This window comes from Harpia harpyja, chromosome 12, assembly GCF_026419915.1.
Source record: "Harpia harpyja isolate bHarHar1 chromosome 12, bHarHar1 primary haplotype, whole genome shotgun sequence".
NCBI classification, from domain to species: domain Eukaryota; kingdom Metazoa; phylum Chordata; class Aves; order Accipitriformes; family Accipitridae; genus Harpia; species Harpia harpyja.
The window spans coordinates 17168837-17193437 of NC_068951.1; the positions used below are offsets into that span (position 1 = coordinate 17168837).

At 42.1% G+C, this 24601-nt stretch overlaps 1 protein-coding gene across 3 annotated transcripts in view; it reads right to left on the bottom strand.

Annotated features, from left to right (window-relative positions):
* The window catches only part of MAP3K13 (mitogen-activated protein kinase kinase kinase 13), an 83941-nt gene that overhangs the window by 56086 nt on the left and 3254 nt on the right, over positions 1 to 24601 (bottom strand). For all 3 annotated transcript variants that reach the window (XM_052804728.1, XM_052804733.1, XM_052804729.1), the window contains exon 2: positions 18799 to 18915. The gene's annotated coding sequence lies outside the window, so the exon portion shown is untranslated. The remainder of the gene's footprint in view (positions 1 to 18798; positions 18916 to 24601) is intronic.

The window sequence follows — 24601 nt, forward strand, 5'->3', positions numbered from 1 at the left end:
AAATAAATGAACAAACAAAACATTATTTGCTTCAAAATTCTTCTACTTGTGGTGAAAGCCGAGCTGTACTGAAATCAATAGGGCTGTTAGCATTGTTTTCAACAGAGCTAGAATTTCATTTCCTGTGCCCAACTTAAGATCTCTTAAAGATTCTGCTAACCACTATAACACAGTTTTGCACTCTCACGATCACATATATAGTTCAAAATAAAATGTTTTGTGCAAAATAAATACTTACGGGGAAGGTTACATAAACAGCATGAAAGTAGCAGCTGTGAATGATTTCTTCAGAGAGTAAACTTTGTCCCCAGCCTGGTTGCTCTGCCTGGATTAATGCTGTTCCTGTACAATACCCCAGCCTTGAAGCCTTGGGAAGTTCCTATCCCAACTCAGCAAGGTGGGAGGGTTTGTTATTTTAAATGTTGGCTGATAACAGCTTATCAGCAAGTTTTCAAAGGTTAAACTCAACACATTTGCACGGCAAAAGTGCAAACAAAGCACAAGGAAAATGTTGAATTAGTGTTCCCTCTCCTGCTGTGGCACGTCCCTCCAGCAAGGGCCAGAACTCTCATACACCATGACCTGCAGTGCAGGCCAGCAAAGAAAGTTAAACTAAAACTCCTGTTCAGAGAAACCATAACTGAAAATATCTTTGGAAAACAGTGAGAAAGCAACAAAAGTTCTTTCTTTCAAAGGAGGAGCTTGCTTTGCCTGCTACATTCCCACTGTCTGCCACACAGGATGGAAAAGCTAACCCAAAATCTTTAAGTTTGGCCCTTAAATACAAGGCAATTTTATTACTGTTACCAAATTTATCACTGACACCACAGCTCCATGACAACTCACTGGAAAACAAAATAAAATCTTCAATTTAGGGCCTGCTATGATTTTTTATTTCTATCCCCAGCATGCTACTGAACCATAAAGGGCTGATGCAACTTTAAACCAGAAAAAAACCCCAGAGTTACAGACTCATTACTAATTCATCCTTGCTGAAGCTGCATACCAGCAGCTGCTACCTCTCTCAATTAACAGCAAATATCGAACAGTATTGTCATTTAACGGTGTTTACTGCCTGCTGCGCTGTCCACTGTCACATTTTCAAAGCATTCTGGCACAATTTAAAATATCAACATTGATAAACAGAGCTTAGTTTAACCCCTTATGTATCAGCAGACTTCAAAGCAGAAGTGCTTCACTCTTGTTACATTCATTAGGTGTTTGGCAATAGCTGAAGCCCAAAGATGCAAGGTGCCACCAAAACAGTACTTGTAATTCAGAGGCCCACAGGGTGCTTGGCTTCCACAGAGGTCTGAGCACAAGTGCGAAAAATTGTGGGAGTATCTCCAGAAGAGCAGCTCTCTTTATAAATGAATGCCAAAAAGATCAAACAAAAGAGGAGAACAAGGAGGAGAGACTGCACATTCAGCCTCTGTTGCTGAAGATTTTAAAACAAAAAGAAACAAAACAAATGGGGGAAAAAAAAAAGTCAAGATACAGCCATTCTGTGGGGAGATCAGACTGATGCTGTGATTCCTGATGACCCCATCTCTGCACAGGGAAGTCAAAAGAACCCACATTTGCAACTTGTGTTCCTACCCTCTAGTGTTTGCACAGCCATTGCAGCCTTTAGGACAGACTGGTTTTAAAGCAAATGATTATACAAACAATGCAATCAGAGCAAGCAACTGGAAACAATGCACTTCTCCCACGATGCCTCCGCAGGTACTTCAGTGGCCTACTTGCTCTGTGGTGTCAAGTTTGCTGGAAGCCACTTATATACAAACGACTGTACATATTTTATATTTCATTTACATGATGTGTTCCCAGCAAATCAGCAGGCAGTAGCATCTCAGAGGCTCTCCTATGAGCTTACTGCCAACTGGGCCAGGGCTAATGTGTAGACAGCAGCGACCTAGAGAAGAGAGGGAATGCTGAGCCAGCCGAATTAGACTGCAAGGTGCACACTGGCAATTTAGATACTATGTGAAATGATCAAGCAGCTTCTGTACAGAATTCATGACAGTAAAAGCTAGAATAACACCATTCAAGCTGGTATTGAAATTGAAAGAATCCACTTATTTCTGAGGTATTGGACCTTTGTACTATGCCTTCTGCAGAGGCAACTACGTTATAAGCAAGGGAGCTCCAAGGAACAATGCTCTGAAGTACATGTCAAACATGCAAGGTAATGGCTTTGCAAACTGGGCAGATAAAAGTAGTCTCAGGTTCTGTCCAGGGCTTTCTGAGCCTCTGCAAGAATACTCTTCTTGGCATAGGTCATTTGGCTGCAAGTCCCCTCATTTTCTCAGGTCCCCTCAATCTGTATTGTGTGCAACTCTAATATCCAGTCTGGTTTGTTAGGAGGGCTCATTCCCTCAAGGTTCCTCCACCATCTTTGTGCCGATAGCGTCTGAGGTCTTCAGATATATTAGGTGATATGACTAATACCTGCCATCTGTTCATTGCTACCTTCTCTCTCTCCTCTCCTGAAGAGGAGTCATCAGTGAAGTGTTTGTTCTACTTGATCTATTTTAAGAGCGTGGGCTTTTTAGCACCCGTGCAGCACTGTTTTAAACTAAGAATGTTAAACCAAAGAAGTAAACCATGCTCTTGCAGGGAAGATTGAGTATTTGCAACACCCCTTAGGTCCTGCAAAAGTCTCTGACTAGACTCAGAAACAACCCTTTCTTCTGCAAAAGTCATCTTCGCTCCCAGCGTGCCCAAGAAACAGAACCACTGCCCAAGTTTCACTCCAGGCTTCAGGCCACAGAAGAGCATGCAGATAAGATCCAGGCCTTTGAAGGTACCTGAATGCTCTCCGCAGGAACCAAGCCAGTCAACACAGCTTACAGCATCAGTAGGTAATATGCTGCAGCATTGTGTTACCTGGTTTGAGGAATAAGGAGCTCCTACTCAGTTACACCACCTCAGTACAGACCACTGAAAACAGAAAAAGTTACAAATAACCGAGGCCAGATCTCTGCCCATCAGACTGGGATGAAATCTTCCAACTCACAGGGAATATTAAGCATTACTTATACCAACAGCTGCTCCCCATAAGCTATGGTTAAGGAAAAGACAAACTGGACACACAAAGGAAAGATGGGCTGGAAGGGAGAGAGGCCAACGGAGGATAATTTCACTGTATTTCTTGCAGGACCTGTGTCAAAGTGCAAAGAAAAAAGTCATCACACTGTAGGAGGCTGAAAGACTTGGGGTGGAGCAGTGAGGAGTCTCTGACCCCGAAAATGTTTAATTTGAGTAAAGCAGCAGAGTCGTAGTAAGCATAGTGCTGCTGCTGCTGAACTGCACACTCCTGCTTTTATTTCTAAATGATACAAAGTGAAAACATATGTATAAAAATAAAACAGGAGAAAAACACCAGGGAGATTTTTATACCTGGCACTATGGATGCAGCATGCACAAGCCAGTAACCTACTCAGCTCTCTCCCTTCACTACTGCACAATGCAGCAGCACAAGGGCTAGCAACATATACAGAGCTCTGAAGTAGTCACCTCAATTTCACAGCTTTGACAGTTTGACACAGTGCTGGGGATAACATCACCAGAGAACACGAGCTATTGCACTGCACCTTAGAAAACAGCAAGTGCTACAAATCTTTGATTAAAGGCAGCATGTTGCCTTCTAAGGAAACTGTGAAACTGTAGAACCAGAGAATGAAGATGCATGTGGAAATACTGAAGAAAATCAATCCACAGAGCCCTGGGAGCAGAAAAGGGACCCACCTGGGACTGTTCGTCTTGCAACACCTTCCCTAAAAGAAGGGCTGATTTTCTCTGTGCCATTTCCCTTGCAAATAAAACCCATCAAAGTAAGGACCACCCCTTCCCCATCATTTCCTTGAGTTACTCCCATCCCACTCTAAACGGTAAGGTCAGACTGGTTAAATAAATTTGTGAGGGGAGAAAAGTTGGCTAATTAGTGTTTCTTCCTGCCTAAAATGCAAGAAGAGCCTAAAAAAGAAATGAATGCGTTCCATGACCCCTGTGAGATCTCCAACTCCATTTTTCTTCCCTTTCCTGCTCTTTACCTTCCCCAGACTGTCACCTGATCTCCATTATCTGCTTCTTTCCCCTCCACCTTCAGAGAGGAGCCTATTTCCCTTCCCTATTTATAGCTTTCTCATCTCAAACTTAATTCTTATTCCTGCTTCTATGTCCACTTGCTGAAATTCATGCAACTACTTCTTTCTCCTCTGCCATCTCCACTAGCATATCTACTCTTCTTCCCTGTCTCCAATCCTAAAGAGAAATGTGGCTTCACTAAAATCAAAGGTTCAGTTAAATCCAGATTTCAGCTCAGCAGCATAACTGTATTTTATTAGAATTATGTCACTTATTCCAAGCCAGCTATCCCCAAGTACTGAATGGACAAGCACCGAGTAAGAGCAGGAAAGCCCTTTGCTAAGCTTTCCTCACCCCCAGTACAAAAGCCTCGTATAGCTGAACACACTGGCAAGGTAGGAAATAGCAAATGACAAATGTTGCAGAGCCTATTGAAAACTGTCCAGCCTCTGGTGAACCTCCACACAACAAGTGCAGGTCATCAATGAGTATAGGTTTTCTCCTTTAAAAGTATGAACAGATTTAAAAACACATACACTAGTATTCTCATATTTTGCACTCTCCTCAAGGTTGGGAGTGTATTTTGGAAAGTGACCATGAGTTTCAGAAGCAGTTTGTTCCAACAAGTAGTTTTCTTCTCTCCTGAGGTAGTGAAAAAAATGAAGAAGAAACAGAAACCCACAGCACAGCCTCAATTAACCTACAAGGACACAACTAAATGTTGCAAATACACCCACTTCAGAAGCCTCTTTTTCACTGCAATTAGCTGCTGGCAACAAACTTTCAAAGACAAGACAGCACCTTCCGGTCTTCTACATACACCATACACCTCACATAGCAACGTATCACCATTGATAGAGCAGGACCTCAATTTTCACTGCTGGCTGCTTTGAATTTCCAGCTTCCCAAAAGCTGATGTCACATGGCATTTCTCCTTGCAAAACGGTGACCTTTGCAGGCCTCTGGAGAAAGCAGCCAAATCCAATACTAAAAAGATACAGATGACAACCAAAATCCTGTGGTGCCACGCTACTCAAATGACAGAAAACATTAAATATTGCAATCTCCTGTAACACAATCATGCAATTTTTTCTTATGAGAAATTCTATCTTACTCTGAATACAAGATGGATTATATTGAGTAAGCAAAACAGTTGTCCTGTATCTTATCAAACACTGGTTGATGACCTTGTCCTCATACAGAGGCTCTAGAAGGCAGAAGGCTCCAAGGAAGCAGTCCATGGACAGACTCCCAAAACACCTCCAGGAGACTCAGCCTTAGTCATACTTTGTGACATTCAACGACAGGGAGGATCTTTCCTTACTAGGACCAAGGCGACCATGGTTACTCCCCAGATCAGGACCCTCTGTCTCAGAAAAAAGCACAGATGCATGAAGTAGGTTGAGCCATAGCTATGCAAAACCTTCTGCAGTGTTCCTTGGGCAACATGTAAAGCTAACAGCCACCACCAGAGCTGTATTTTACATCTTATTTCTCAGTGAAGAGCCAAAAGGAAGCCTCCCTACATCTCCAGCTAACAGCAGCACCAGTAGCTCCATTCTTCCAGGACAGAATGGGCTGTAAATATTGGCTGAAAACATTTATTCCTGCTAGGGACTGGTAACTGTCTTTAATTATTGGCAGCAGTTGGGGGCCAGGGGAGTCTCTCCTGTGCCAAACAGCAGACAAAACAAACAAAAAAAATGACTGCACCTTCCATATACCACAATACCTGAACCTATGTAGCCCTGAAGGGGCCACTGTGTTTGTGCTTAGGCTGAAGAAAATAGGCTGAAAGCGAAAAAATATTTTAGAACAGCTATACTCAACTACTAAAGCTACTTACAAGCAAAATGACTGAAAAGGTGCTCTGTCCTTTATGTCACAGATTCAAGGGTGAGGAAATACCACTTAAGGCTATGTGACCAAAACATCAGAGGTGAATCAGAGGCCTGCAGACCTGCACAGGGACAGCAATCCTAGTCAAGTTTTTTCTATGTTTTAAAACACTGATAAAGTTCACTCCAAAAAAACAATCCCAGCTTTCTAGGAATGTATTTCTGACTGAGCACAGTTAATAAAATACCCACCAGGAACAGAAAATACAGGTTAAACCATGCTCTCTGTATGTGTGTGAAGTTCAGCCACATCAATATAGACTATCAGACATTTTTCCCTCATTTTCTTCAACCAGAAAGGGTTCAGGAGTTCGTTTAAGTTTTTCATAAGAAATTCTTCATACAAGCTGATAAATATAAGGCAATTTTTGGAAAAAAACTATTAAAGTTCTGTTGTGGGACATTTTTTCTACTCCTACCAGGTAAGCTGGGCTGCAAATCCTAAGGTCAAAGCTACATGCTGACATGCGATTTGTTGACTGTCCCCAGGAAGACCAAGAAAATAGTAAAAGGAGCATCCAGAAAGAAGGCCGAAAGACAACTCGGTACACCTTGTGAAGACTACACCAAGGTTTCCGACAGAGGAGATTTCTGGTTGGGATATAAATACAAAATAATCCTTGAGAAACCATCCTGTTCATCTGCTGAAGAACTGCTAGCCATTATATAGGAAGATGACAAGCTGAATTTATAACCTAGTAAACTTTAAGGCTGAAGAGATGGAGAGCAATAGCAGGTGGCCTTTAATACCAAGGTCTTTGCTACTGCAGCTTCAGTACATGTTCTCTTGCTCCAGGCAATCACTTGATCTCACATGATTCCCAGAAAGACCAAATTCTACTTCAGAGATTGAATGAAGCTCAGGAAACATTTTCTCTCAAAAAACATCTTGAAAACATGAAGCAATCAGAATGATGTGACTCTTTTCTCCAGCCCAAGTGTACAAGGTAACAAAGGTAATCACGATAAAGGCACAAAATAAGACTTTGACTGTAAATGGTTAGTGCCTAATACAGGTATGAATCTTCTAGGTTGCTCTTGTGAATATAATCATCTGAGACAACATGAAGGACAATTTTCTTTAGCACATTAGAAGAGCTTGCTGAGAAGAAAAGAACACTTAGTGCTCACTTCTGCCTCCCCTTTGGGTTTGCCTTGTATCTTCTGTGTAAGAAACAAGTTGATCAAACTTCTTGCTTCCCACATGCTTCATTCGGAGGCATTACAGAAATAGCCTTATTGCTCTGAATAGTTCAAGAGCAAATGAGCTGTACAGATAATGAATCTCAACTACACGGGACAAGACATATTTTAATCTGAGAACCACAGAAACTAACCTTGATGCTGAAAAATGTAGATCAGGGAGAGTGAGGGAGGGGACTGTATTGATACCCAAGTGTGAGAGCAGTTTCTCATGGTCCAGACAGATCATCAGTTCAGAATGAGGAAACACAGGCAGTGGAAGTCTGTTCCCTAGGCCCTGTAATATCTCCTGCAAGCCTAAACACACCGGTACATCTTCTTGTTCTGGTAAGAGCATGACACAGAAAATCCCTAAAATAAGCTAAGGGTAGGACAGAACAAGCAAATGAGTTGCTCAGGACTATTACATTCAAAACCCATTTGTCAAAGGGAATCACTGAGTGATGGAATGAGGCATGGTGGTTTCTGAAGATGGCAGATGGGTTCCTCATCCCTCTTTGCATGGATCCTGACACACCAACAGTCTGCACAGGTAGGAGACAAGAGTTAGCCATGAAGGTATTGCTACTGATTATCCATGAAGCCATGCCAGGATTTAGTCATTTTTTCAAATTCATAGCTTCAAATATCAGCCAGACTGCTGATGGGAGAATAAAGATACACCACTATAAGAAATTATTCCTGAAGATAAATCCTCAAGCACAATGCTGAGTTCCTTGCAAGGAGTTGAGCAGAGTATCTTTTCCTTTAGTGAAGAGCCCTATCATTCCTTCTAACAGGTAGTCTATTGATTGTTGACTTGGACTAGAAGGCTGACAGTCAAGAAGCATAATGGTCACTGGTCGTGGCTACTGAGCAAACAGCCTTCGCATATGCAGCCGCATGTGGGGCTGTTGTCTAATACCTGGCCTTCTACATTACATCCTTCCATTCCTTCCAGTTGTCTTGTTACACTCACACTTCAAAAAGAAACTAGAAATTCTGCTTACTGAGTACCTCCCAGTAAGTCGCTACAGGTTGTTGCAATAAGAAAGTTAAAGATACCTCTCACACAAGCCCACCTTTCAAGCTCCTGGTCCTTGAATATGCTGCTCAGAAATTTTACTTCTATTACAGTATCATAATCAAGTATCTCAAGACATGGCAGGAGAAAAAGATAATACCTTAGGAAAAGGAGGTGAGAAAGGTAGATTAAGAAGGACTTGATGTTACTCCTCCAAACATTTAAGTATCAGCTAGACAGTGAAAGGGGTTTATTACTAGAGTTTCTTAGCTTCTGTGCCTTCCCTGCTCCCAGCATCAGGGGAAGCAAAGCCACCAGATCATGGTTGGTCTCCTGTGTAGCCAGTGTAGTGCGATTCAGTGGTACTAGGTTGGACAAAAATGACTCATAATGGCTCAAGCATCAGGCTTGATAACAGAGAAGCCACCTTTCTTGACAAACGTGCAGGTCAAAGAAAATCACATATTACTTTGACCTGCACGTCCTACTGCAAACACTCATACAGTTTGCCTTTTTTTTTTTTTTTTAAAGCACCAGGAAGAGTGAAAATCATTCCCACTTACATGCTTTGGCAACATTAGCCTATTTTCTATTTTCATTCGTAACTCCTACTCAATTCTTCCATTCTAACTTCTGGTGCATGTGTACAATCCCCTCTCACTAGCAAGAGTGAGAGCTGACACTTCCCTCACCCTTTTTCCCCTCTTGTTGAAACCTTATTTCCACTGCTCTAATAGTTCTTGACTTAACTGGGACAAGGAAAATTATTCTGGGTTTCTCTGTCCTAGCAGTTAGACTATTCTGTATTAACCATCCAGAGTACTGAAAAAACCATACTGAAGCCCCAGGCAACCATTCTAACACTCCCTTAAATTCATGGTTTAATAAAATTGCCCATTTTTACTGGACATGTCTATAGCCATTTATACATGTACTTTCTTTTTGCATAAAAATCCTTCAGTGTTAATAAAATTCAGGAAATTCTCTTCACTGCTACACATAGCAAAGTTCATTTAATAGCATTCATTCCAATAGGTCCCAATAAGCTATATTTCTTAGGCAAGGACAGGTAGCCTGGGAGGAACAGAGAGACATCGTCTGAGCAGCCAGGGATCAGGTTAGGAAAGCTAAAGCCCTGATAGAATTAAATCTGGTCAGGGATGTCAAGGGCAACAAGAAAAGCTTCTATAGGTACATCAGTGGTAAAAGGAAGACTAGAGAAAATGTGGGCCCTCTCTGGAAGGAAATCGGAGACCTGATTAGCCAGGACATGGAGAAGGCTGAGGTACTCAATGACTTTTTTGCCTCAGTCTTCATCTGCAAGTGCTCCAGCCACACTGCCCAAGTCACAGAAGGCAAAGGCAGGGACCAGGAGAATGAAGAACTCCTCACTGTAGGAGAAGATCAGGTTCAAGACGATCTAAGGACCCTGAAGGTGCACAAGTCCATGGGACGTGATGAGATGCATCCGCGGGTCCTGAGGAACTGGCAGATGAAGTGGTTAAGCCACTACCAATCATATTTGAGAAGTCATGGCAGTCCAGGGAAGCTCCCACTGACTGGAAAGGGGGAAACATAACCCCCATTTTAAAAAGGGAAAAAAGGAAGACCTGGGGAACTACAGGCCAGTCAGTCTCACCTCTGTGCCCGTCAAGATCATGGAGCAGATCCTCCTGGAAACTATGCTAGGGCACATGGAAAATAAGGAGGTGATTGGTGACATCCAACACAGCTTCACTAAGGGCAAATCATGCCTCACAAATTTGGTGGCCTTCTAAGACAGGGTTATGGCATTGGTGGATAAGGGAGGAGCAACTGAGTCACCTACCTGGACTTGTACAAAGCGTTTGACACTGTCCCACACAACACCCTTGTCCCTAAATTGGAGAGACATGGATTTGACAGATGGACCACTCACTGGATAAGGAACTGGCTGGATGGTCGCACTCAAAGAGTTGGGGTCAACGGCTCGATATCCAAGTGGAGACCAGTGACAAGTGGCGTTCCTCGGGGGTTGGTATTGGGACTGGCGCTGTTTAACATCTTTGTCAGCGACATGGACAGTGGGATTGAGTGCAGCCTCAGCAAGTTTGCCGACAACACCAATCTGTGCGGTGCAGTCAACATGCTGGAGGGAAAGGATGCCATCCAGAAGGACCTTGACAGGCTTGAGAGGTGGGCCTGTGCGAACCTCATGAAGTTCAACAAGGCCAAGTGCAAGGTCCTGCACATGGGTCAGGGCAATCCCAAGCACAAATACAGGCTGGGTGATGAGTGGATTGAGAGCAGCCCTGAGGGAAGGACTAGGGGGTGTTGGTTGACGAGAATCTCAACATGACCTGACAATGTGCATTTGCAGCCCAGAAAGCCAACCATATCCTGGGCTGCATCAAAAGAAGCATAGCCAGCAGGTTGAGGGAGGTGATTCTCCCCCTCTACTCCGCTCTCATGAGACCCCACCTGGAGTACTGCGTTCAGCTCTGGGGCCCCCAACCTAAGAAGGACATGGACCTGTTGGACTGAGTCCAGAGGAGGGCCACAAAGATGATCACAGGGCTGGAGCACGTCTCCTATGAAGACAGGCTGAGAGAGTTGGGGTTGTTCAGCCTGGAGAAGAGAAGGCTCTGGGGAGACCTTATAGCAGCCTTCCAGTACCTAAAGGGGGCCTACAAGAAAGCCAGAGAGGGACTATTTACAAGGGTATGTAGTGATAGGACAAGGGGTAATGGCTTTAAACTGAAAGAAGGCAGCTTTAGACTACATGTAAGGAAGTTCTTCACTGTGAGGGTGATGAGGCACTGGAACAGGTTGCCCAGAGTAGTTGTGGATGCCCCATCCCTGGAAGTGTTCAAGGCCAGGTTGGATAGGGCTTTGAGCAACCTGATCTAGTGGAAGGTGTCCCTGCCCATGGCAGGGGGGTTGGAACTAGATGATCTATAAGGTTCCTTGCAACCCAAACCATTCCATGATTCCTTGATTCTAAGATGTTTTTTTCCCATCTTTTTAAGCAATATGGAGAAGCATTTATAATACTTAAGAACAGAAGTCTTAGTAAATATTACACACTAATAAAATGTAGAATTGTGCCTATTAGTTTAGGAATGCAGCTGAAAGACCTGACTTTCAAAAGCTGGCTACACTGCTGCTCCCTGGGCCTGTTTTAGTCTAGGCTAGCACATCCAGCTCCCCAGAAATGGAGGGGAAGAATTTTTAAGTAGGCAGGGTATACTCTTGTCAAACTCTGACCTTAACTTTGTATGATCCAATGCCCAATATCAATACCATTGCACCAACATTAATTTTTTTTTTAAGGGATGCAAAGTGTTTCTGTACAACTCCATTTTTCACACCAATCTAATTAAGAATTTGGTTCGACTCACCTATAGCAGTAGCACTTTTCAAACTACAATATATGTACCTCTGAAGATACGCATTTTTCTCAGAGTAAGCCAAAATTAAAACCTGCAGTGGCATACATCCTAACTCCATTACAAAGCCTTGCCATTTCTGGTGCAGAAACAACAAAGTGAAGTGTTCTTTTTATATACTGTGAGAAAGCAAACCCCTTGCATTTTTCAGATGGCACTTCCCATAACCTGTCAATCATTTTAAATGCAAGAGACAGCATGCTAGATAAATGTATCATAACTTTCTAGAAGAAAAGTGCATCCAGAAAAGCCTTTCCTTTGAGTCACATTACCTAAGTTTTGAAACTCTTCTATCAGGCAGAATCAGGGCTGGTTTCAATTTCCTGGAGTCTATACCTGAAACAACCAACCATGATTCATGTTCACCACTAAGTTATGCTGTACAGGTTCTCAGTGTACAATACTCCCCCATCCACAAGCAAGGAATTAAGCACCAGCTCATTCTGCTGTCTCCACTTTGCCCATGCTGACACTGGAAACAGAGAGCGCTGGCTGAAGGCTAATATCAGTACAGGGCAGAGCAAATAAAGATACCAGTATAATCACTTTTTAGATAAGTCAGCCAGTGCAAGCACATCGTGTCTAGAAAATATACAGCAGAGAAACAGGAATGTACCAAAGCATAAGCAGGAGTTCTGTTAGACCTGAAATTATACCGACTGAGAATACAATATCCTCTGCTACTGCTGCAACGTTCTGCCAAGCAAACATTAAGCTTTCCCCTTCTTAACTGCCATCTCAGGAGAAAACACAACCAATTTAAAAGCACACAGCTCAGTTCTTCAAATACAACTGAAAAATACAAGGTAGCAGCATACACGCTATCAGTTTTTGGGTGGTAAACTATGCATACTCAGTTTTTACTTCGTAAGTTACAGCTACAATGGACAATGCAAATGTACAATCCATTTGATGCTATCTGCATGTCTCCCAACTCCCCCACCATCAGGACAGGAACAGAATAAGACTTCTAGGTACTGCCAGCAGCAGGCTTCAGTTTGCATGCAGACCTGTGTCATGAACTAATGAAATAGTCCCCAGCACCGTGAGTTGTCATACTCACCGTCTCCTCTACAAGACCCCTTTGAGAGAACAAATTCACAGCCCTTACTGCAACAAAGTCCAGGTCAGGACAACTTAAACACAGAGGACTGGCAACTGAAGCTCTACCCAGCCTCCCTTGCCATTAACAAATACACAGTAAAACATACCGGTACATCCATTGGATCAGCAACTGGGTTTGGGTTTTGCGTGGGTTTTTTTGGCTTTTTTGGGGGGGGCAGGAGGTAATCTCAGCAGTATTGTGTCTAGTAGCGTTTACAGGAGACATCATTCCTCTCCACTTTCACAAAGAATTATGATCCTCACACAAAACAGTACGCAACTCTATTTGCAAAGGTATATACACAGTGTTAAAATTTGAAACCCCCCAGTTTATTGCAAGCCTTTTTTTGATCCATGTATGTATATCACAGGGGTATGCCCAAGACCCCAGTGCTCCTGATTTCAGATAGCCCTGTTCAGATTCGGCACAGCTGACTTTCTGGCAGTACAAGCATATTCTAGGTGAAGTGCAGTACAAAGCTCACCATAAGGTGTATGGTACTCACTCAGAGCCACTACCTCAAAACCTCTGTGATAGAGCACTTCAAAGATAGGAACAAAAACCTGAAACCAAGTAACGTGTTGGTAGATGAAATAGCAGCCGAGATTGCCTGCACTTGCCTTCACAGGCTGTGAATTTAATTGGAGCATACTGGAGTGCATTAATAACAATTTTAGAAAGACCAATATTGACTTATTTTTACAAAGCCTTTCTCTGCCCTCATCTTCACTGACTACACATGTCAGAGAAAGGTCAAAATAGCTTAATTTTCTTCTGCACTGAACAAAAAGGCATGAAGAACAGCCAGTAAATTCAGCTTATTTCATTTTCACTGTGGCTTAAGGAAGAACAGAAGGAATTTATTATCATCAAATTGACTCCAGCGTAACCTGGCTGCTTTTATCGAGGTTGCGTAAATTAAAAAGATAAAACCAGAGCTCCACTTTGCTTGATATTAAAAAGATGCATCTACTCAAAGACAGTGTTTAGATTTCAAGGAAACATAAATTGTGGTAACAGACATCAGAACACAAGAGTTGAGCACCTTTCCAAACACAGCTCTTTCAAAGTAACAGATAACGCAACACTCATGCACCAGAGAATGGAGACCAAGTCAAGTGTTAAATGAACTAAGTAAAAGTTTACCGTGGACCTTATCAGTAATACTAAGCTTCTCCTTTACTTGGGAGCATTGAGCAAATGGTATTTTAATAGAAATGTAATTCTCTTTCAAGATGGCAAGTGCAATGTGCTTGAGAAACAATATCTTCTTATGTGATAAGGCAACATTCAGACAAGTAATGTTACCTGGCAAATTTACAATTAATTGAATGCTGTACTTCTTTCACAGTAATCAGTATCTAACCATTACACTTGATCATAATGTAATCAAACATTTTTTTTAAATACACCCACACAATATTTAAATGTAGGAAAAATATACCATAAAAATAGAATTGTTTTACTCAGGAAGCTGGAAAAACCACCACAGGAATCTGAAGCGATACCTCCTTTTCCCCTCCAATGTGATTAAAGGTTTTTACAGTTTATTCCCTTAACTAAATGACAGCTTAACACGCTCTGCTTAGCAAAAATTATTTTCTTAATAGCAGATCTTAATAAAAGCAAAGCATGCAGTGGCTTTCAGTCTGGACACTTATTCTCTAACTAAACTGGGCTGCAGACTCCTCCTGGCACAGTAAGGTCCCAGATCAGGAATTCCTGAAGTTTTGTTCATGTAAAGTTAATTATAGTGCAGTGGCTGTGTAAAACAGCTCTAAGAAAAGCAAGCCGTAGGCTGATGTTGATAGTACAGCCTCCTTTGCCATTAAGTGAATCTTATCAATCCCCAGTGGTAATATTTCACATCCAGTTGAAGCAAAACAAATGATTCCCAACACAGCAAATGAAACATCAAAAAAAGCCTACATGCATGTAGCAACCAAGCTGTCAGATCCACCGCTGTACCATTGACAACAGCTATAAATTTAATGTGGGGATGAATCTGATGGGTCATCTTCTAGGAAACTCGGTGTGTCTCAGGCTGCTTACACTACTTGTACCACAACTGAGTTGCATCTATTGTGCTTTCAGTTCATAACATGAAACCCTCAAGATCTGCAGAAAAAAAGAGATAACCCCATGATTAGCTAGACTTCTTTAAGCACCTCTAGAGATGGCTGGAAGAGCTCCTCTTGGCAGAAGGGGATGAGGAATGCCCTGAAGACAGTATCAGTAAAAGCAATGGAGTATCTAAAAGTTTATGCAGTTCTCCACAGCTCTCATCTCTAGTGGCCTGCACAGGTCCCCCAGAATGGTCTCAGCCATCCAGCACTGGAAACATTCACTCTCCCAGAGAAAGTAAGAATGGCAACTGATTCTGGCTGGGCAGCATCATCCAGTTTGTGAGTCTTTGCCCAAGGTTTAAACTGTCCATATTTAGTCAAGATTCAGCTTAAATTGGTGGCAAATTTTTCTCCCAATGAGAGAAGAATTTAATCCAGAAACACTGAGGCATTTCCGAATCCCATAAGGCCACAAGTGATGATATATCAGGGACAGACAGGCAAGGAAGAGAAGTTAACAGGGACCCCCTACACATATCCAAGGTCTTACACTTAGGATAGGAGCCTGCTACAGTCTAATCCACATGAAAAATGGACACAAATCCAGAGCCTCAGCAAAACCCAGTGGTTATCCAATATCTGAATGCGTGCACACTGGAAGCCAGTCTTACAGTACCTGGGTGGGCCAGTGGATAACATGCCCTATTCCCTCTATAGCAGATCTTCCCAGTGAGCACAAACACTTGAAGTGCCCCGTCCCCCATGTAGCTGTAATCTGCTTCAAGGAGACAGCAACATATCATCGTTACTCAGCCACCCCCCGGCTGCAGCAGCTGCTAGAGAAGCACAGCTCACAGACCTCCAGTCCTAAAGCCCTACCTGCAGCAGCTAGCTGTCCTTAAAGGCAGTCAAGCAGGAATGAACTGCTGACGCCTCCTGCTCTAGTAACAGTTCTGAACGCAATGTGCTCTGGTGCTCCCATGGGAGGCCAGAGATGCACTTCCTCCGGTGCCCTGTCCTGCAGGAGGGATGCAATCAGAGCAGGCACCAGATCCAGCTTGCAGGCCATCTGGCAAACCACAATGCTGCCTCTGATCAAGAGGAGGCTCTGAGCCAAGAATCAGTACCAACTGTTTTACTGGAAACATCTCCAAATATTTTCCAGCCACTGTTGAAAATATATCCTCTAACAAGGCTGGAACAGAGGGGTGTCTCTACAGCTGCACACCGTGAGAAGACCCTGTGCTGACAAAATCTGCTTGGGTTGTGATGGCAGCTAAGAAATTAGCAAGTCAACAATAAGCAAGAAATAGGAGCAAGTACTCAGAGCAGACAGTTATCAGGAATACCAGCACTGCCTGATATTTACTTAAAGACTCATACAGAGGTAGATCCATCCATTTAGGCTAACTGACCAGTATGTGAACAGGTAATAGAAGAGCTTATGAAATCACTGGCAGCTCAGCTCTTCCTGACCTCAAAGAACAAAGAAGCCTTATAGCAGCAAAATACCCTCTTTTCACTCTCCCTCTTTCTTTACCCTGTTGCACAATCTTTCTCCCCACATTAAACTTGCACTTCGCACAAAATGTCAAAGTAGAAGAAAAAGAAGAGAGCAAAAGGAAGTTCATCCACATCAACAGAAAAGTACAGACTACACCAGAATAAATATTTCCAAGTGAGATTCCCTAACTTTCCAGATTTTGGGGGCAAAAGGGTTCATAGGTAACACCTTTACCGTCAAAACATCCTTCATCCACACATGAACAGCATGTAGTTTAAACTACAGACTTCTGCAATCACTCAAACATCACAAGAACTTTTTAATATTGGAGATTAATATACAGATAGTTATTTGTGCAGAATTCACAGACAGCACTTAAAATATCCTTCCCCCAAAAAAACAGCTGAAGATCATTATACAGATACATAACCATTTGCAGCCTCTTTACGTATAAGGAACACATAATGTAGAAGAAGATACTACAGCACTCCAAGATCTACCAGCATTTTTTGAATGTTTAGACTGCAAATACAGTACAGAAAAAAATTGTTATTTTTTCCATATACATGGAAAACACTCAACTTATGGCTCTTGCAACACATCCTACTTTTCCGTAGCATTAGATTAGCTTCCACATTATTAGGTAGAAAGTGTGAAACATCAATAGCAAGTTCCTATTTAAAGTCTTCCAGGAGTTCTCAGTGTCTGACTACATATAACAATAGAAATTCAAAATCCAGTTGTCCCAGCTCACACAAAAAGATATTCAGTTGTCCTCAGTTTGTACCTTTGAGCACTTCAATATTACTTTTCCCCACACATAGCTGTAAGGAACACCCAGGGCAACGCACTTAAAATTAATGAAAAATGACTCAGAAACAAAGCTGCTGATTCAGGAACATGGACCCAGTACTGCAAATCACTTTCGCACAGGACTTATTTTCCATACAAACTCCAGTGGCTCCAACATATATAAATTAAGTTACTCATACATTTTCCCAAAACATTCCACAGCTCATCCTATTGATTCTGAAGAGGACACATGCAAAACACAGGCAACTAGTCAATACAAGAGAACCTTTTAGAACTTGGTAACATCTTTTTGTTTGGAGGTTTCAGGTTTCCATCCTTCTATGCAGAATTGTGCAGAGTATACCAGAGACCAAATAGCACAACTGAAGGTGAACAGTATTTTCTCTCTCCAGCTACAAGTCTTTTCTTCCTCTAGTAGTAAGGGCCCCTGACACTGCATCCCCTTCTATCTCTGTCAAGTGCTACACTCATGACAAGCTCATCAGCACTACCAAATCTACAAATATTTAAGTAACTCACATGGATAATGAGACACAGCTTTAAATCTGCAAAAACACAGGAAAACCGAGTTCAGTGTAGGCTGAATTTCTATCAGGCCTTTTTCCTCACACCGAAAAGCATTTACACACAAGAGGCCTGTGACTCCAATGCTGAACATTTTAGAACAATTTCTGTGCAGACAGAATGACAATTGACAACCACTTAGACCTATTTTTCACGACTTACACTCCTCTATTAGCTTTGAGTTCATAGGCATTAGGTTGCTTATACCAAAAAATAGAAAAATTCATATAAAATCAATAAAAATCAATAAAGTAACCAACAGAAAAGCAAATTTATTAGCCTAATTAAAAATCAGAATTAATGCTGCTAAGCAGGCAAACCTAAGCTTACATAGGCTTACGGCTTCCTTTTATATGTTATTTATTAAAGTGACAGTAAAGTCTAAACCAAGATATTTTAAACATTAACTGTTTGTCTCAGAAATCCTGGTTTTACTTCAATGTTGAGTGCAGGTCTTAAGTGACATTTCCCATTTTGGTTTCTGTTATTAAAGGATTTTAAAACAATACTGTATGGTCACTGCCTATAGCCCTAAGGAGCTGAGTACACACATAACATAAAAGATATCACAAACTCTACAAAATATAATTCTGATTTAATTTCATTCAAGCATTATGTTCCTTACTTTGGGGAAATTAATTTACTATCTGTGATGGCAAGCACTCTTCTTCAGCTACTCTGAATGCTGATAATATCATTTGAGGTACAACTGGAACAGAACTTGAAAATGCCTTACCTAATTTAATACATTCACCAAACTAAACAAAAGTTTGTCTGACAAACTTAACTTTCTCATCCTGCAAATAAAACACCTGCATTTCCTCCACTCCCAAAAAAATACCCATGTTCCCAATGGTTTGCTTTTTTCACTAAGCACTCTAGCTTTTCCAAGAGCTTCCAAATTAATGACAATTAATTGGTATGATGGAAAATATTACCTACTTCCTATATATTTCTGCCAATGATAAAATACGTATTTTCACAAGCATGCCTCTATGGCCTGTGCCAGCCCAGAAAGGCAGTTGCACACTAAGCTGAAATGAGGCCAGATCTGTCCTTGGGAAGACTGATGGTCAAGGCCCAAGACACTGGGCAGCTCATCTGTCACATACAAAACCTACTCACCTTCAAGACATGTTAGTTTCCAGTAGAAAAATGTGAATAGGCTCATTTTGGAAGATGTAATGGTCCATCAGTTTTTGTCGTTAACTCGCTTTGCTCTTCCTCTCAGAACCTGGTATTCTGGAGACATAAAAAGAACTTCAATTTAAAATACAGCTCTCAGATAAAGATACCACGTTACATAAACATTACATTTCTTCCTGCTTTTTACCAGGCACACTGAAAGGTCATCTGAAACCAATCTGATGGGTCCAGTCACTGAATTACTATGTTGTCTTATCTCAAAGGCAGCAGTAAGGGCTTCTTTCTTTACCCTTGCAATCCTCACAGCTTACACATTTACTATCTACATTACAGTAGCATACTGAGAATTTATCCTAAAGATTGGCAATGGGGAAGTGACTTACTTAAAGTCATACTGGTGCCAGAACTGAGAATTACACTGCTATCAAAAGTCCCTTTTTGCCTTGTCTGCTACATTTTACATACTGACATATTTTACTGCACTTAGGTTTATCTCAAAAGCACGAACACTGAACTTTTCTGCTGAATTTTGCCAAGGTTCCCTTGATAATAGATTAGCTTCCTTAATCTCATTAGAGACACTTGGTTCCGACTGTGCAGCGCAATCAGGGCACTTCTTAGCCTGCTTGGGATTCTGAGGAGTTTGATATACATTTGGAAAATAAGGCTGAAAAGGCAAAGCAAAAGCACTGGGAATGTAAATGAGCAAATGCCACATTAGAAACAAATTCCCTGGGAGGCCCATTTTGCAGCCAAAATAATTAGATCACTAGCAAGAATCATCCCAAGTAGATAAACGGTGTGTTACAAGACTAACCAAGGTCATGTTCTCTCATATCCAGCTTTTTAAAAAGATTTCTCCCCTGAAAACTTAACCCTAGGGCTCCATCCAAATTAAGAATTCATTGTTGATGTACATCAGTACAAACCGAATCAAAGCATGCTATATCCTGTCAAGTGCTAACTGCCCAAGGAAAGGCCACATGCCTTCTAAGTGAGAGAAATCCGCATTTGAGAGCCACCTAGACCCTGTGACTGCTGCTGCTGGATGTTCAGAGATAACTGCCAACTCATTAAAATCCAACATTAAAAGTTTATTAAATATGCAAACATTAATGGAATTGACTAGCAGCTACTTAGGCAGACAAAATTTCAACACAGCATGTCCTGCGGTTCCTGTTATCAATATTCTGTCCTTTTGGAAGGGTCTGTGAAAGAGTCACAACACTACTCAAGGCAGTGAAACCCTCCATCTCTTTCGCATTACTCAGGTCACACTCTCAAGGTTCCCACTAGCCAGAAGTCTAGGAAAAAACACCTACTTCCCAATAATTACAGCTCAGCATATACTATCCATTTTCACTTTCACACTTGACTGCTTGAGATGCATAGTCTCCCCAAGATTTTTTTTCCCCTTTGGCCATATCTGCAGGGCAATTCCCACACCTCTCTGCAGGCTCACAGGTACAGAGGTTTTACATATATCCCAAACTCATAGTTCTTGTTGACTTGCTGCTGGAGTTTGAAAGAACTACAAAGAGAGAAGGAGTAGAGTGTCATACAGACAATACAGATTAAAGAAGACCAGCCACTTAAAAGCAACTCTCCTGTAACTTCAAGTAACTTTGCACACACACAACGTGTGTAGAGCTCTGCTTGGAGCTACTCTTTCGCAGCTACCTAAAAAGAAGCATTAGAGTTCTCCATGCAAACAGCAACCTCAGTACATTTTGCTCCACAAAATGCAGTTTCATTCCTGGCTGACTCTGCAAAGTCCCAGTGCTTGGTGAGTATCTCAACAAACCTCCAGGTTTTTGCTGTAGAGTGACATCAGACTTGGAAGTGTTCTTCACTAATATTATCAGCATAATCTGAGCTAGCCCGGGGGAAAGGAGGACAAGGAATATCTCTCATCACACAAAGCATAAACAAGCTCCTAAGAGTCTCTAATGCACCTCCAAGTGACTCTGGAAATAGCCTTGCTCTCTCAGTAGTAGCTTCAAAGAATGTCTGGAAGATTTAATCCTCTGATTATGGAGAAAAAAAAAGTCTTCTCTCAACACACAAGTATGGTATAAGACCTCTGCCTTGGAGGTATGAGGTTTCAGAAAAAAAGACTGAAATGAAATCTTAGGGAGCCACCTGGAAAAAGCATGACTTAGCAGGAAAGAAGAGAAATTAAGGAGTATGAAGTACTATGACCTCCAAAGAAAACACTGAACTCATTGAGCACAAAGAGGGGAAACTAGCCATTTGGCTGAGCAGGTTCTTTACTACCATCTTTCCTGGTACTGATGACAGTCTCGTACTGGACAAGAGCCGGCTGTTGTAAGTGTCAAGAACTACCCAGCACCCAGCCCATGTGATGCAACACAAGTCTGAAATTAGGGTTTTGTTTCGGTCCTGCAACCAGATGGGCTTCCCACAAAATAGGCAGAAGGTTCAAGGATGCCTTGGCCAGGAGGGAATCAACAAAACCACCCATCCATCATCTGATGCAACACAAGGCATCACATGTTGCAGAACCTTGAGTAGCAGCCAATTTGGGGTCAGACATACAATAGCCTCCCACTCCATGAATCAGGAAGCCTGGGCTTAGATTTAGATTTTTCAAAAGAGAACTGACAGTTTCTGTTAGAATGAAGGCAAAGAGATCGACTTCATGGTAATCCAGTTTCTGAAGAGGGCACTGTACAAATCTCACATTCAGAATCTGGCGAATGATCTTTGCTGCTTCAGTGTGTTCGGAACCACAGGAAAGCAGCCAGCTTGCCAGCAAGCTCAAGGTGCTGGTCCCAAGGTCCCAACTGTTCCCTGACAAAGCAAAGGAAAGCCTGTACAAAGCCTTTCATCTCTTAGGGACATCATGATGACTCTTTCTGTTGCAAGTTGAACATTCTGGCCCTAGACACAGGGAAAAAAAATGACCCTGCAAATATTCCCTATGGCTCTGAGGACTAGGAGGCTTCTATACAGGTATCTCCTCAGTTGACTGCCTACCTGGTCAGCTTACTGAGCTCCTGAACTTGACTGCACTGAGCAGCACCCATCAACAGTTTAGCTTATCTCTCCCCAGAGAGCTCTTGCCCCCAGGAACAGGCAATGGATGATTGAACACAAAAATACTTGTAGCTTACAGCCAGAACATTTGTTCAATCTTCTGCCCATCAGGCTGCAGGAGGTCTCTAATCATGAGAACACATCAAACCAGTTAACCAGCACCAGTATTTCCTCCCATTACAGACAGGCAAGTACATCGAAACTACGGGACACTGTAACTTGAGGAAGGTAAATAACCCATTAAAAGAGCGCTCTATTTGTAAGTGAAGCAGGAAGGTCAAAGCACTCTGTGTCAGCTATATGACATGCTAACCTTTACTTAGGAAGATATGAAGAGAGAGAAGTCCTCCTACCAACCCTATGACTAAAGCAATTTTTAAAAATTCTCATTCCCAAAGGGGTGTCCTAATGCCACCAAGCAACACCGCAAACTTTAGCATTCAGGTTGTTATAAGGAAAACCGGTAGAAAACAAATGATGTGAAGGAAAACTCAGAAATCAATTTGCTACCTGCTGAGGTCCATGGCACCATCAGCATGAGACCCCAGCACTATGTTTTCTCCACCTCCACCAACATTCAGGTGCTTGGCTGATCTGAAGCAAGCAGCAGCACAGGATACAACAGCACCAGTCTTCGAGGGGTACCCGAGTAGTCCAAAAATAGGGAGGGATATAATTGAGAGGAAACTTCATTGCCTTTAGCCCTAAGCCATCCTGCCACAGACCAAAGGCCAAAACTGTAGTGGCCGCAGCACCAGACACCAAATAAGACAGTGACAATGCAACCGGACAAGACAGGCTGGCACAGTGACCTGGAGCTGCAGATGTCAGGAGCATTGACCTTTATCTATGCATCGTAGGGCAAATCTGTTCATATAAGGTAGGAGCAGCCATAACTCGCAAGTCTCTGAAATGTGGACAAGGTGTTTCCTGGCAACAATAACAAACCAACGGAGTAAAATGAATATTTTCTCACCAACTTGCTGCTGGATGACCCCGCTAACACCCCTTTGCAGAAAACAGGATCGTCTCTGACAGAACCACCACCAACAGCTGATCCAGCACAGTGACACCAAAGCTGACATTGCTACACTCCCCTCTGCTCAGCTCTGAGGTTAGATAGGCTGACCACCTTCTCCCTGAGGGAACTCCAAAAATAGCATTCACTAACTCAACGAAGTCTACACCTGAATAAACCACGGGTAGAGGTATTTGTTCACAGCTCACAACACAGCAGTACGCTTACTCAGTAGATGGATGCAAGGAGAAATGTAGGCCACACATGCAGAGAAAAAGAGATATCCAGACTTCAGAGATATCATAGATCTCATTTTCAGAGTCAGAAAATTAATACCCATTAAAATAGCCTGCAAGTATGGGGGTACAGCTGCTCAATATGAGCCAGCTGGGCTAAGGAAAAACACGCTTCATCAGAAAGTTAAAAAGTTGAGGGTTTTTTCCCCACTAAATTGCCCGATGAATCATTAAAGAAAAATCTTTGTGATGTAACTATTCAGACTTACACAAAGAATACTCGTAATTAGCTCTCAAAGTAATCCTCTGACCGCCATCTGGAGTTTAACCTAAATCTTGATCTCAGTCACACCAAACATCCATGCATCTCTGAAACATACCTGAAAATGAATCAGACTACAACATTAAATTCACAAAGTGGAAAAAGTTGACAGGAATGCTAAAAGCCTGAACCACCTTTTATTCCACAGGCTCTTCACAGACAGCTCTATAAATGCACGTTCCAGAATATCCAGAGAGTGAGCAAGGAGCAATTCATGCCCATCACAGTTAGACAAACGTTTTCAAAATGAATTAGTAAAAAGGCAGGATTTATCAACCCAATCCTCCATCTAAAACAAATTGTTTCTTCTATCGAAACCTCAGTTTGTAGCAAAGTTGACAAGACATACCCAACCTTCTTCCAATAACACAGGAGAAAAATCTTCCTAGAACTAGATTCTAACAGTAAACCAGACCTCACCCACGTATAAACAGCTCAAAATATCTTACTATTAAAGGATGCAGAAATTCCTTCACCTAAAGCACCTTAGATGACTGACTGACTCTTTTTTTTTTTTTTTTTTTTTTTTGCTAACAACCTCCTGATTAGGTTGAAACTCCTATTCCCCACTGGCAAAAAAGAAAATCTAAGAAGCCTCCCACCTACAAAGCCTCTTAGCTTGAGAAAAATAAGTTTTCTTTAATACATGGCGCTCTGTTGCATGCTGAGCTCCCCACAGCAAAGCATTCAAGAATGATACACACCACATCACCAAGGAAAAAAATTTATCTCATCAGTTCCAGAGAAATTCTTCTATTTTCAATGCAGTTCAACAACCAGATTTTAGACCTTTGTAAGAAAGCCCACAACAGCAAGGAAAGAGGCATGGAACAGGCTGGAAATACTAAACCAGTTACACTTAGCTGATATTTGAAAGTGAATCTTTGCAAGAATGAGAAATGTTTATTTTTTCAAGTGATCACATGCATATAAAACACAAAGAGCCTTCTAAATTGGAAGGCGTGGTCCCAGAGATGAGACCTCCTGACAGCTGGCACACAGAATTTCTTCCAGCCAAAGGTATGTCTAAGTATAAGCAAGAGCAAGATTAGAAAGGACCACCAGACTTGGCACCAGCGATGAGACCCCAAATTCTAGTCATTTCACTACCTACAGAGAAACAGGGGACTGTCACCACCCCCAGGT